Raw genomic sequence first — 13,185 nt, forward strand, 5'->3', positions numbered from 1 at the left:
AATCAGTCAATTTAAATAAAATTAATTAGGCCCTAATCTATGGATTTAACATGACTGGGTATACAGATATGCATCACAGACATCATCAGAAAACCAGTACCTGGACTGACCACCGTTTGCCTCATGCAATGCGACACAACTCCTTCACATAGAGTTGATTAGGCTGTGGATTGTGGCCTGTAGACTGTTGTCCCACTCCTGTTCAATGACTGTGCGAAGTTGCTGGATATTGGTGGGAACTGAACCATGCTGTCATACACGTTGATCCAGAGAATCCCAAACATGCTCAATGGGTGACATGGCTGGTGAGTATGCAGGCCATGGAAGAACTGGGACATTTTCAGTTTCCAGGGATTGTGTACAGATCCTTGCGACATGGGGCTTGAATTACTATGCTGAAACATGAGGTGATGGCGGCAGATGAATGGACTCAGGATCTCGTCACGGTATCTCTGTGCATTCAAATTGCAATTGATAAAATGCCATTGTGTTCTTTGTCTGTAGCTTATGTCTGCCCATACCATAACTCCACTGCCACCATGGGGTACTCTGATGTGGTCATCCTGTCTGGGTTGGCCAGTTTCAACTATTCTGCCTTATTATTATTCGACCATGCTGGTCATTTATGAACATTTGAACAACTTGACCATGTTTTGTTATAATCTCCACCCGGCACAGCCAGAAGAGGACTGGCCACCCCACATAGCCTGGTTCCTCTCTAGGTTTCTTCCTAGGTTTTGGCCTTTCTAGGGAGTTTTTCCTAGCCACCGTGCTTCTACACCTGCATTGCTTGCTGTTTGGGGTTTTAGGCTGGGTTTCTGTACAGCACTTTGAGATATCAGCTGATGTACGAAGGGCTATATAAATAAATTTGATTTGATTTGATTTGACATCAGCAAAACGCTCGCACACAAGACACCATACACGTGGTCTGCGATTGTGAGGCCAGTTGGACGTACTGCCAATTTCTCTAAACCTACAATTATTTGGCAACAGCTCTGGTGGACATGACTGCAGTCAGCATTCCAATTGCATGCTCCCTTAAAATTTGGGACATCTGTGGTAATTTAAGCACAACATTTGAGAGAAATAAGCTTTTTAGTGCATTTAGAAAATGTCTGGGATCTTTAATTTCGGCTCATGAAACCAACACTTTACATGTTACATTAATCTTGTTGTTCCATGTAATTTGAAGTAGAAATCTTTACCAACTCTTTCTTTCCCTGCATCTGTAGCTCCATCTCTCTTTCACTCACTATCCCACTCTATCTACATCTATGTCTCTGCATAGACTGAAGTTGTTATATTTAATATGGATGATAAATCTTCAACCTTCTCTCATTATCTTCCTCACTCTCTCGCCATGTCTTTCTGTCCATCTCTCTTTCATTCACTCTCCTCCGCTCTCCCACTCTCCCACTCTCGCTCCCTCTCTGTCTCTGAGGAGAGCTCACCTACTGACGGTGTTGTGCGTTTGTCATATGGAGAAGAAATGTTTATCAACTCTCTCCCACACCCTCTCTTTGTCTTTCTGTCCCTTTCTGTCTATGAGGAGAGCTCACCTACTTAAGGTTTTGTATTTAATATGGAGAAGTAATCTTTAGAACCGCCTGGGGAGGGATTTGACAGTCTCACTAACACCTCTATAAACCAGAGGTAGGAAGACCCAGCGGTACAATAGCTCTACCGGTACAGCCTTGTGATTTTTTAAACAAGTCCAGGGTGCCTCAAAATCACTGTTATACTGAATCTAAATCACAGACGTCTAGATGGACCCTGAGCCCTATTCTGGTTGCGTGGCTGAAGGAACACTTGAGGAAAGTCCCATTTTAAAAACATGTTATATCATTTAGCCAAAACGGGGAATGGACTGGCTATAATAGCTACTAGCCTTTCCTTGGCAACTGAACAAGTGCTTTACTTCAAATCACAGAAGACTGAACAAACCCAGAGCCCTAAATGGGCTTGATAACACACTTGTGGAAAATGACACAAAGCAAACCCTGTGTCACGCACACACTCAAGGCTAGGCTATGTACTGTAGAACCTCTGTGCCAAATGCCTCATGGGAGATCTACATTCACTTAACCAACAAGCCAATCAGCTGATCGATAACAAAACCCAGCTCTATATGGAGGCATTTAGGGCATTTCAGACATTTAGGTCAAGTTTAGGCCACCACTGTAATAGCTCTACATAAATAAACCAATAAGTTATTAATAAATCCACAAACCAGCATTGTGAATGCTCTGGTAACATTTCATTAGTTTGTGGGAAAGGTGTAGGAACATAAGTTAGCTAATGTCCTGGGAGTAGGAACAAAAGTAAGCTGATGTTTTTGTTTTCTTGTGTTAGGTTTGTGTTGAATCACCTAGCAAATTACAAAGTGTAACTGTGCATTGTATTCTATCACAGATTAAAGGACCTAAAAAGGTGGAGCTTAGGACCCAGATCTCCACATCAATGGAAGCCATTGTGAACTCCACCCAGTCCAGTCAGTCTATTCTGTCTGCGTTCTGTCTGGGAACCACACGTTTATTTACTAGCTGCTCCATCCTCTCTGTTATCCATCACGCCAAGGATGGGCGCTGGAGGTGGTAGGCTCCGCCCCCTTCTCCCATAAAGCATCTGGCAAGGCCTCGACGGCCATATTTACTGCTCTGAAAGCAATCGGAGGTTAACAATGAGGCTGACTGCTTGGCTTTACGAGCGGCTGTAATCCCGCCAGTATGATTAAAATCGGCTTCAAACGGGAGCGTGTTGTAAATCTGTGGCTCGCCGTGACCTTATTTACTGGGGCCTCTCTGTGTCATTATACCGCCCCGTTGCCACTATTAGAGCGTTGTTCTGTGTTCCAATAGTCTTGAGAGGCTTCCTATCTTTGTTTCCTTTCCTTCCTCTACTTATCTCGCTTATGCACTTTCTCTATTCTTCTTTCTCTTAAATACAGTGTTACCTGAGTCTGAAAGTGAGGACATTGGGCTCGATATCCAGATCAGGTCGGTGGAAAGGAGATGTGTATTTAGTGAAGTACAGTAGGGTGAGAGGAGGTGTTACTGTACCTACAGTACTTCTAAAAGAGGTAGGGCTAGAGGGTGGACAGGTGGTGTTACCTGTATCTAATGGAGGTATAAATAGGGTGAGAGAATGGATAAATTATGTGAATGGGAGAGTTAGGGTCAGAGAAAGGACATTAGGCTACATGTCTAAGGGAAGGGCGAGGATATGAGGGCTGGTGTTACCCATGTATAATGTAGGTAAGGAGGTGAGAACAGAGAAAGACTAGTGGAGGGAGGGTGAACGAAAGGACAAATGCTGTTACCTATGTCTTGAAATGGTAGAGGGTGGATGGAAGTTGAGAGGGTGGATGGAAGGCTAAGTAAGAGGGCATTTGGCTATATAGGGAGAAAGAGATGAGAGATGGTGTTACCAATGTCTAAAGGGTAGGTGAGAGTATGGACATTAGCTTTTACTAATTCTGCATCCCAATGGACATTAGCTTTTACTAAGGTTGCACACCAAATGGCACCCTAATCCCTATTTAATGCACTACTTTGAAACAAGCCCCATAGGGCTCTGTTCAAAAGTTGTGCACTATGTAGGGAATAGGGTACCATTTGGGAAGCAGCTAAAAGACCCACGCTAAAGTGCTCTCCTGTTCTAAAAGCTTTTACTTGTGTTTAGAGGAGAGAGTGAGGAGGAGTGGGGAGAGGGAGGAGAAAAGAGGGAGAGAAGAAGAAGGGATGTTCCTTTGAGTAATTTCTGTAGCACAAATAATTACACACTTCTCTACTTCTATCACACGCCTGAGAACCTGGGAAATGGGTCATCCTCCACTGCGAGAAAATGCACCTTTATCTCCCTCCTAAAATCATAGCTAAGGTTTTAACGGCTTTGCATTGCCTCAAACCCAGAGTGTAACTGGAAAAATTATCATTTACTTTACAACTAGGGTATCTGACCATCTCCCTTGTTGCAATTAAATTCCATCCCCAGGAGTGACTTTACTATCCCCCTGACCCTTTCACCCCTTCCTAGGGACTTTCCAGGTGGCCCGAACTGACACACTACACTACTTAAAGATCCACTAAGCTGTGTGTGTGTGTGTGTGTGTGTGTGTGTGTGTGTGTGTGTGTGTGTGTGTGTGTGTTGTGTGAGTTTTGTGTGTTTTGTGTGTTATGAATATGAATATGGATGAGACAAAGTGACTGTGTGCCTTTCGCTCCCAGGGAATGTGGCAGATCTGTCCCATGAGGCTGTACCTCATCACACATACCTGATGAGAGACTGGGGGGAGGAGAGGGATGAGGGTAGAGGACGATGACAGGAGAGGGAGTAGGACATTTGGAGTAAAGGGAAAATGGGAGAGAGGCGGTAGGGAAGATTGGGGAGAGGAGTAAGGAGATGACAGGGAAGGAAGGAAGGGCGTACACACATTAAAAAAAGGGATCCAAAAGGGTTCTTTGGCTGTCCCCATAGGAGAACCCGTTTTGGTTCCAGGTAGAACCCTTTGGGTTCCATGTAGAACTCTTGGTGGAAAGGGTTTTACATGGAACCCAATGGGGTTATACCTGGAACCAAAAGGGTTCTATCTGGAACCAAAAAGGGTTCTTCAAAGGTTTCTCCTATGCCAGCCGAAGAACCCTGTTAGGTTCTAGATAGCACCTTTTTCTCCTAATTGTTGACTTCCGGCACCGACAGAGATGGCCGCCTCGCTTTGCGTTCATAGGAAACTATGCAGTTTTTTGTTTTTTTACGTGTTATTTCTTACATTGGTACCCCAGGTCATCTTAGGTTTCATTACAAACAGTCGAGAAGAACTACTGAATATAAGAGCAGCGTCAACTCACCATCAGTACGACCAAGAATATGACTTTCCCGGAGCGGATCCTGTGTTCTGCCTTCCACCCAGGACAACGGAATGGATCCCAGCCTGCGACCCAAAACAACGACGTCGTAAAAGAGGCAAACAAAGTGGTCTTCTGGTCAGGCTCCGGAGACGGGCACATCGCGCACCACTCCCTAGCATACTACTCGCCAATGTCCAGTCTCTTGACAACAAGGTTGATGCAATCCGAGCAAGGGTAGGATTCCAGAGGAACATCAGGGACTGTAACGTTCTTTGCTTCACGGAAACATGGCTCACTCGAGAGACGCTATCGGGTCGGTGCAGCCAGCTGGTTTCTCCACGCATCGCGCCGACAGAAACAAACATCTTTCTGGTAAGAAGAGGGGCGGGGGCGTATGCTTTATGGTTAACGAGACGTGGTGTGGTCACAACAACATACAGGAACTCAAGTCCTGCTGTTCACCTGATTTAGAATTCCTCACAATCAAATGTTGACCGCATTATCTACCAAGGGAATTCTCTTCGATTATAATCACAGCCGTATATATTCCCCCCCAAGCAGACACATTGATGGCTATGAACGAACTTTATTTGACTCTTTGCAAACTGGAATCCACACATGCTGAGGCTGCATTCATTGTAGCTGGGGATTTTAACAAGGCTAATCTGAAAACAAGAAACCCTAAATTGTATCAGCATATCGCAACCAGGGCTGGTAAAACCTTGGGTCATTGCTATTCTAACTTCCGCGATGCATATAAGGCCCTCCCCCGCCCTCCTTTCGGAAAAGCTGACCACGACTCCAGTTTGTTGTTCCCTGCCTACAGACAGAAGCTAAAACAAGAAGCTCCCACGCTGAGGTCTGTTCAACGCTGGTCCGACCAATCTGATTCCACGCTACAAGACTGCTTCGATCACGAGGACTGGGATATGTTTCGTATTGCGTCAAACAACAACATTGATGAATACGCTGATTCGGTGAGCGAGTTCATTAGAACGTGCGTTGAAGATGTCGTTCTCATAGCAACGATTAAAACATTCCCAAACCAGAAACTGTGGATTGATGGCAGCATTCGCGTGAAACTGAAAGCGCGAACCACTGCTTTTAATCAGGGCAAGGTGACCGGAAACGTGACCGAATACAAACAGTGTAGCTATTCCTTCCGCAAGGCAATCAAACAAGCTAAGCGTCAGTATAGAGACAAAGTAGAATCGCAATTCAACGGCTCAGACACAGGAGGTATGTGGCAGGGTCTACAGTCAATCACGGATTACAAAAAGAAAACCAGCCCAGTCACGGACCAGGATGCCATGCTCCCAGGCAGACTAAATAACTTTTTTGAACGCTTTGAGGACAATACAGTGCCACTGACACGGCCCGCAACCAAAACATATGAACTCTCCTTCACTGCAGCCGAGGTGAGTAAAACATTTAAACGTGTTAACCCTCGCAAGGCTGCAGGCCCAGACGGCATCCCCAGGTGCGCCCTCAGAGCATGCGCAGACCAGCTGGCTGGTGTGTTTACGGACATATTCAATCAATCCTTATCCCAGTCTGCTGTTCCCACATGCTTCAAGAGGGCCACCATTGTTCCTGTTCCCAAGAAAGCTAAGGTAACTGAGCTAAACGACTACCGCCCCGTAGCACTCACTTCCGTCATCATGAAGTGCTTTGAGAGACTAGTCAAGGAGCACATCACCTCCACCCTACCTGACACCCTAGACCCACTCCAATTTGCTTACCGCCCAAATAGGTCCACAGACGATGCAATCTCAACCACACTGCACACTGCCCTAACCCATCTGGACAAGAGGAATACCTATGTGAGAATGCTGTTCATCGACTACAGCTCAGCATTTAACACCATAGTACCCTCCAAACTCGTCATCAAGCTTGAGACCCTGGGTCTCGACCCTGCCCTGTACAACTGGGTACTGGACTTCCTGACGGGCCGCCCCCAGGTGGTGAGGGTAGGTAACAACATCTCCACCCCGCTGATCCTCAACACTGGGGCCCCACAAGGGTGCGTTCTGAGCCCTCTCCTGTACTCCCTGTTCATCCACGACTGCGTGGCCACGCACGCCTCCAACTCAATCATCAAGTTTGCGGACGACACAACAGTGGTAGGCTTGATTACCAACAACGACGAGATGGCCTACAGGAAGGAGGTGAGGGCCCTCGGAGTGTGGTGTCAGGAAAATAACCTCACACTCAACGTCAACAAAACTAAGGAGATGATTGTGGACTTCAGGAAACAGCAGAGGGAACACCCCCCTATCCACATCGATGGAACAGTAGTGGAGAGGGTAGTAAGTTTTAAGTTCCTCGGCGTACACATCACAGATAAACTGAATTGGTCCCCCCACACAGACATTATCGTGAAGAAGGCGCAGCAGCGCCTCTTCAACCTCAGGAGGCTGAAGAAATTCGGCCTGTCACCAAAAGCACTCACAAACTTCTATAGATGCACAATCGAGAGCATCCTGGCGGGCTGTATCACCGCCTGGTACGGCAAATGCTCCGCCCACAACCGTAAGGCTCTCCAGAGGGTAGTGAGGTCTGCACAACGCATCACCGGGGGCAAACTACCTGCCCTCCAGGACACCTACACCACCCGATGTCACAGGAAGGCCATAAAGATCATCAACAACCACCCGAGCCACTGCCTGTTCACCCCGCTATCATCCAGAAGGCGAGGTCAGTACAGGTGCATCAAAGCTGAGACCGAGAGACTGAAAAACAGCTTCTATCTCAAGGCCATCAGACTGTTAAACAGCCACCACTAACATTGAGTGGCTGCTGCCAACACACTGACTCAACTCCAGCCACTTTAATAATGGGAATTGATGGGAATTGATGTAAAATGTATCACTAGCCACTTTAAACAATGCTACTTAATATAATGTTTACATACCCCACATTATTTATCTCATATGTATACGTATATACTGTACTCTACATCATCTACTGCATCTTTATATAATACATGTATCACTAGCCACTTTAAACTATGCCACTTTGTTTACATACTCATCTCATATGTATGTACTATACTCGATACCATCTACTGCATCTTGCCTATGCCGCTCTGTACCATCACTCATTCATATATCTTTATGTACATATTCTTTATCCCTTCACACTTGTGTGTATAAGGTAGTAGTTTTGGAATTGTTAGCTAGATTACTCGTTGGTTTTTACTGCATTGTCAGAACTAGAAGCACAAGCATTTCGCTACACTCGCATTAACATCTGCTAACCATGTGTATGTGACAAATACATTTGATTTGATTTATTTTAAGATGCCCCAGGAGGATGTTGTGGTCAACAGTTTCAAAAGCAGCACTGAGATCTAGGAGGAGGAGGAGGTTAGGTGATCCAGATTCTGCAGTCACTAGTAGGTCATTGGTAACTTTCACCAGAGCCGTTTCAGCGCTGTGCAAGGGCCGGAAGCCAGACTGAAAAACATTGTACAGCTGATTGGAAGACAGATGGGATTGAAGCTGGTTTTTGTATGATATGATATGCCACGAATTACAATTTTTATGATATTTTATGAATTGCAATTCATACAATATGTTACCAATTTTCAATACGTATAATATGTTACGAATTCCAATTTGTTGTTGTTAATGTTAGTTAGGTGGCTTGATGGCTAACGCTACCATTAGCTAGGTGGCTATGGCCTGGGGTTAGGGGTTAAGGTTTGGGTTAGGAGTTAGGTTAAAGCGTTAAGGTTAGGGTAAGGGTTAGCTAACATGCTAGGTAGTTGCAATGTAGCTAAAAAGTAGTAAGTACTTTCAAAGTTGCTACGTTCATGTTATACGTCCAGCCATCCACCCTAACCAACCACCCTTCTTTCATATTTGCCTTATGTAATCTTCTGTCTTGTGTAACCCTAACAAACGTAACATATCGTACTGATTTGGGAGTTCTGCTACGTCTAGCCTATGAGACCAGTGTGCACCAACTAAAAAGAATGTTGGGTTAACTTGTGTCACTGGTTACTCAAACCAATTGAATGTCCTTTCATAAAAACAATGTCCGATGGAATGCGTCAGACGCTCTCTAACCAATCGGAATGTCCGATCGGAATATCTGTTCTTAGAAAGTGTCTGGTATGTACAGTTTAAGACCCCTCCAATTGATTGAAATCAGTTCTTAATTAAGAAGAATCCTTTGGAATGCATGAGCCACTCTCTAACCAACATATTCATGACAGTGTTGACTCATCACTGTGTGTTGCCTTCAAGTGCGGTCAGAAATGTGGAAATTCAGGTTCAGAAATAACCGCCTGCATGACCCTCCGAGCCAGAATTACAAGTGGGAAAATCTGATTTCATGTTCGTCACTGACCCATCACTGTTTCAAAAAAAGTACATTTTTGACAATATCACATTTTTACAGTGTGGGTAATGTAGCTAGTAAGAACATCATTTCAATATTAGCAAGCTAGCTAACTTTGTTTTTTGCAATGTTAGCTAGCTCATCCAGCTAGCTAAATCCTCATTGGTTGAAGAATCGTTCCAACTTCAAAAGCACTTGAACACAATTATGTTGTATTTACGACTTCACAAATGGGAAATACAATATTCATAGGAGCATTTGTAGGCAGCATAAGCCTCCCCACTATTCTATTGTTATATTAGAAGCCTTTAAAAAAAAAAGTCTGGATCTGGATCTGGATCATTGCACACATTGGTAAAGGTAAGGATGAAGCATTCTTCCTTTCTTATGGCAAAGTGTGTAAGAATAAATGATGCGTTGTTTCCCCTGTTATTGATTGAATATTGTTGTCTTGTTCACTTGACTGAATAAGAAACTTAGAATAGGGGGGTAACAAAAGTTCATCAGTGTGTATGTGTGTGTGCTTTCCTCAGAAACACACACATGCACACGCACACACACACTTATAAACACACGCACGCACTAAGGCAGGCACAAACACATGCACACACCAAGATGAAGTGTAGCTAGAACAAAGAGCTGGTAAATGGGTGTGTTAATAATAGATGAGTCCTAAGGGTAAACCTCACTGACGCACAGCACACATGCACACGCACACACTTACACACACTCACACATCCCTCCTAGTTAAATGTGACAGCTTCTCACACACACACACACACACACACACACACACACACACACACGCATGCACACAGTATATAGACATACACACACTCACACGCACAGACACATCCCCACGGAGTACATAATGCCTCCTACATGTGCACTCTTAATCGTGATGTCTCCAAATAGAACAGAGTGATATACAGTAAAATGCATGAATCAGAATGACCTTTGTCCTCTTGCAAAGGAAGATGTACACAATAATAAATCATTGCTGTTGGTTTGGTGTAATGTACTCTACACGGGGAACATTGCTTTTATGTCTCAGCTGGTTATGGTGTTTTACTCATCTAAATTCATGTAATTCAGTGCACTTAAATGCATTAGACCCATACAGTATATACAGCACATACTGTAAAGTATGTTCAGTACAGTAGTGAAGCATGTCTTCAGTTAAAGCGTACTGTATGAGTCGTGCTGAAAACTCTACTTGGATTGGAACATAGAAGAACAGTATAAAAAAAGTCAGGTTTAAAAAAGAGAAAAACTCATAGAGAAAAACCTTCCACTCCTCCAGTACTTATCACTTCAAGCGTATTTCCAAAAGCTTTGAGTTAAATTGATTTTAGGAAGTGAGCGTATAATTTTCTCTCTCCTTACTACAGTCCCTCAGTCACTATTTCCCTGTGCTAGATGTGAGCCCAGGCGTCAAATGACATAATTTTAACTTCTATTTAAACAATGTGCCCTAGCTAATGAACTGTTCCCACTCAGTAGTATGACACCTCAGTATATGACTTTAACGGTATGTGATTTCCATTTGTGACTTCTGTCTGTGACCCTAGTAGTATGTGACTTTGTCAGTAACCTCAGTAGTCTGTGATTTACACATTTTGACTTTTGACGCAACTTCAGGTATGTGATGTGGTAGTCTGTGATTTATGTCAGACTTCAGTAGTCTAGGACTTCCGTCTCTGACTTCTGTCGTCTGTGATCTCCGTCTGTGACCTCTGTCTCTAACTTCCGTCGTCTGTGACCTCCGTCTGTGACCTCCATCTCTGACTTCCGTCGTCTGTGACCTCCGTCTGTGACCTCTGTCTGTGCTCTCCGTCTGTGACCTCCGTCTGTGACCTCCATCTGTGACCTCCGTCTGTGACTCCTGTAGTGTGTGACTTCCATTTATGACTTATGTCTATGATTTCAGAAGTCTGACTTTTATCTATGGATTATGTCTGTGACGCCAGACGTCAATTACAAGCAGGGGTCAAGAGATGTATCGCAATACTGTAATGTACAATATTTATTGATTACAATGAATGAACATTAATACAGTGCAGTGTTTCCCTAATGGAAGCTCAGAAACATTGGCTTTCAAGGACAAGGTCAAAGCACAAAATTGTTTGTGAGCTACACTACCAAGAACCAATCTCAGATATCTACTCAGAGCAGATAGAAACATAGTTAAGTGACAATGCCCGAGAAGCCGATGTTTGGAGGATACATTGGAACGGGTGGCAAACCGTGCCAATATATCCTCCAAAAGTCAGCTTCGAGGGCATTGCCACTTGTATTCAACGGGTTACAAACATATTCCAATTATTTACATATTTTCATGAAAAATGTTATTTTGATTTTGACACAAATCTAAGGTAAGCCGGCTGCTCGATTGTTCTATCGGTTCGGTTGCCAGAGAGGTGACACAGTTGTTAAGTCTTTTTGTTCTGTATCTATGGACGCGACCCAGTTGTTCGTTCGAAATGTTCTATTGCCATACTGGCTGTCAACATTCTTATCCCTTGCTTGCTAGCTAGCCAACTACGGTTAACTCACTGTACAGTCACTTCAAACAGGGTAGCCACAATAACAGCAAAGTAGCTGCATTTGCATTTGTTTAAGCTGTTTACTAGTGACATTTATTTAGATACATCCATAACAATGTGCAAATGATGCTCGATTTCGCCTGGCATAGAAAATGTGCTCTCTTATCAGGACACTGTTGTTTAGAGGCACTAGCCAACAACACAGCTAACACAATCACTTCAAACTGAAGCTGGAAAGAGAGCAAACTAGCTGTATTTTGTTTCATTGTACATGTTTTCTATTGACATTTCTTTGTATATATCCATACAAATTATACCAGCTGATTAATGATTTCGACTGGCTGAGGAAAGCTGCCTGTCTGTCTATTTCTGACTCCCAACACATTCATTATTATCGGACAGCTGGAGACCGGATCGAATTTCAAATTTTAATAAAAATGTGTAAATTTCGGAGGAGCAGACAGCAAGATTTATACAAATATCCGCTGTTGAAAACCAAATGCTAGTCTTAAAGAAATGGGAGATAATGTCTAGATGCTTTTCATGGTGGAGATCAAGTTTATAAATTGAATGGCTGGGCTGATGAGACAGTGGATGGTGCAGTCAGATGGAACAGAGTAAATAGGCTTTTTAACACCATATATTTTCTTCCCTATATACATAGACATGGAATCACTGGTCACTTTAATAATGGAACAATAGTCACTTTAATAATATTTACATACTGCTTTACTCATCTCATATTTATATATAGTATTCTATTCTACTGTATTTTAGTCAGTGCCACTCCAACATTGGTCATCCTAATATCTATATTTTTCTTAATTCCATTCTTTTACTTTTAGATGTGTGCATTGTTGTGAACTGTTCGATACTACTGCACTGTTGGAGCTAGGAACACAAGCATTTCACTACACCCGCAATAACATCTGCTAAATATGTGTATGTGACCAATACTATTTGATTTGATTTGATTTAGCCAGTGGTAACTTGTGAAATAGACACTGGGCTGGAATGCGGTTTTAACCCATCAGCGTTCAGGATTGGACCCACCCATTGCACAAAGAGTATTATTCCACTGCCACTCATCACATATAGCACATGTGCTGTTGATTGCATCATCGTCTGATTCATAATACAGTTGCTAAATTCTGGAAACTATTCCCTCCTGATTCTAGGAACACTCCAACAAAGATGTATGAAAACCAGGGAACTTTTAGAAAATAAAGACACATTCAGAATCACCCTTTTACATATTTTCCATGGCAATAGACTGAAGCCCCCCTCTACTTGGTGGTAAATCAAAATAATTAAGTGGTTATAGGAAGGTACACAGAGAACAGAGCGGCACTGTTTCACGACAATTAAGATCTGGACTCGTGATTGCTGCATGGAGTCCTGATGAGATTCCCTGCACTTGGGTGAACAGCAAACCTCATGAG

At 43.5% G+C, this 13,185-nt stretch overlaps 1 protein-coding gene across 1 annotated transcript in view; it reads right to left on the reverse strand.

Moving 5' to 3' along the window:
* The window catches only part of b4galnt4a (beta-1,4-N-acetyl-galactosaminyltransferase 4a), a 450,051-nt gene that overhangs the window by 282,366 nt on the left and 154,500 nt on the right, over positions 1–13,185 (reverse strand). The gene's annotated exons all lie outside the window — the stretch shown is intronic.

This window comes from Oncorhynchus mykiss, chromosome 2, assembly GCF_057628025.1.
Source record: "Oncorhynchus mykiss isolate SJ-2025 chromosome 2, ASM5762802v1, whole genome shotgun sequence".
NCBI classification, from domain to species: domain Eukaryota; kingdom Metazoa; phylum Chordata; class Actinopteri; order Salmoniformes; family Salmonidae; genus Oncorhynchus; species Oncorhynchus mykiss.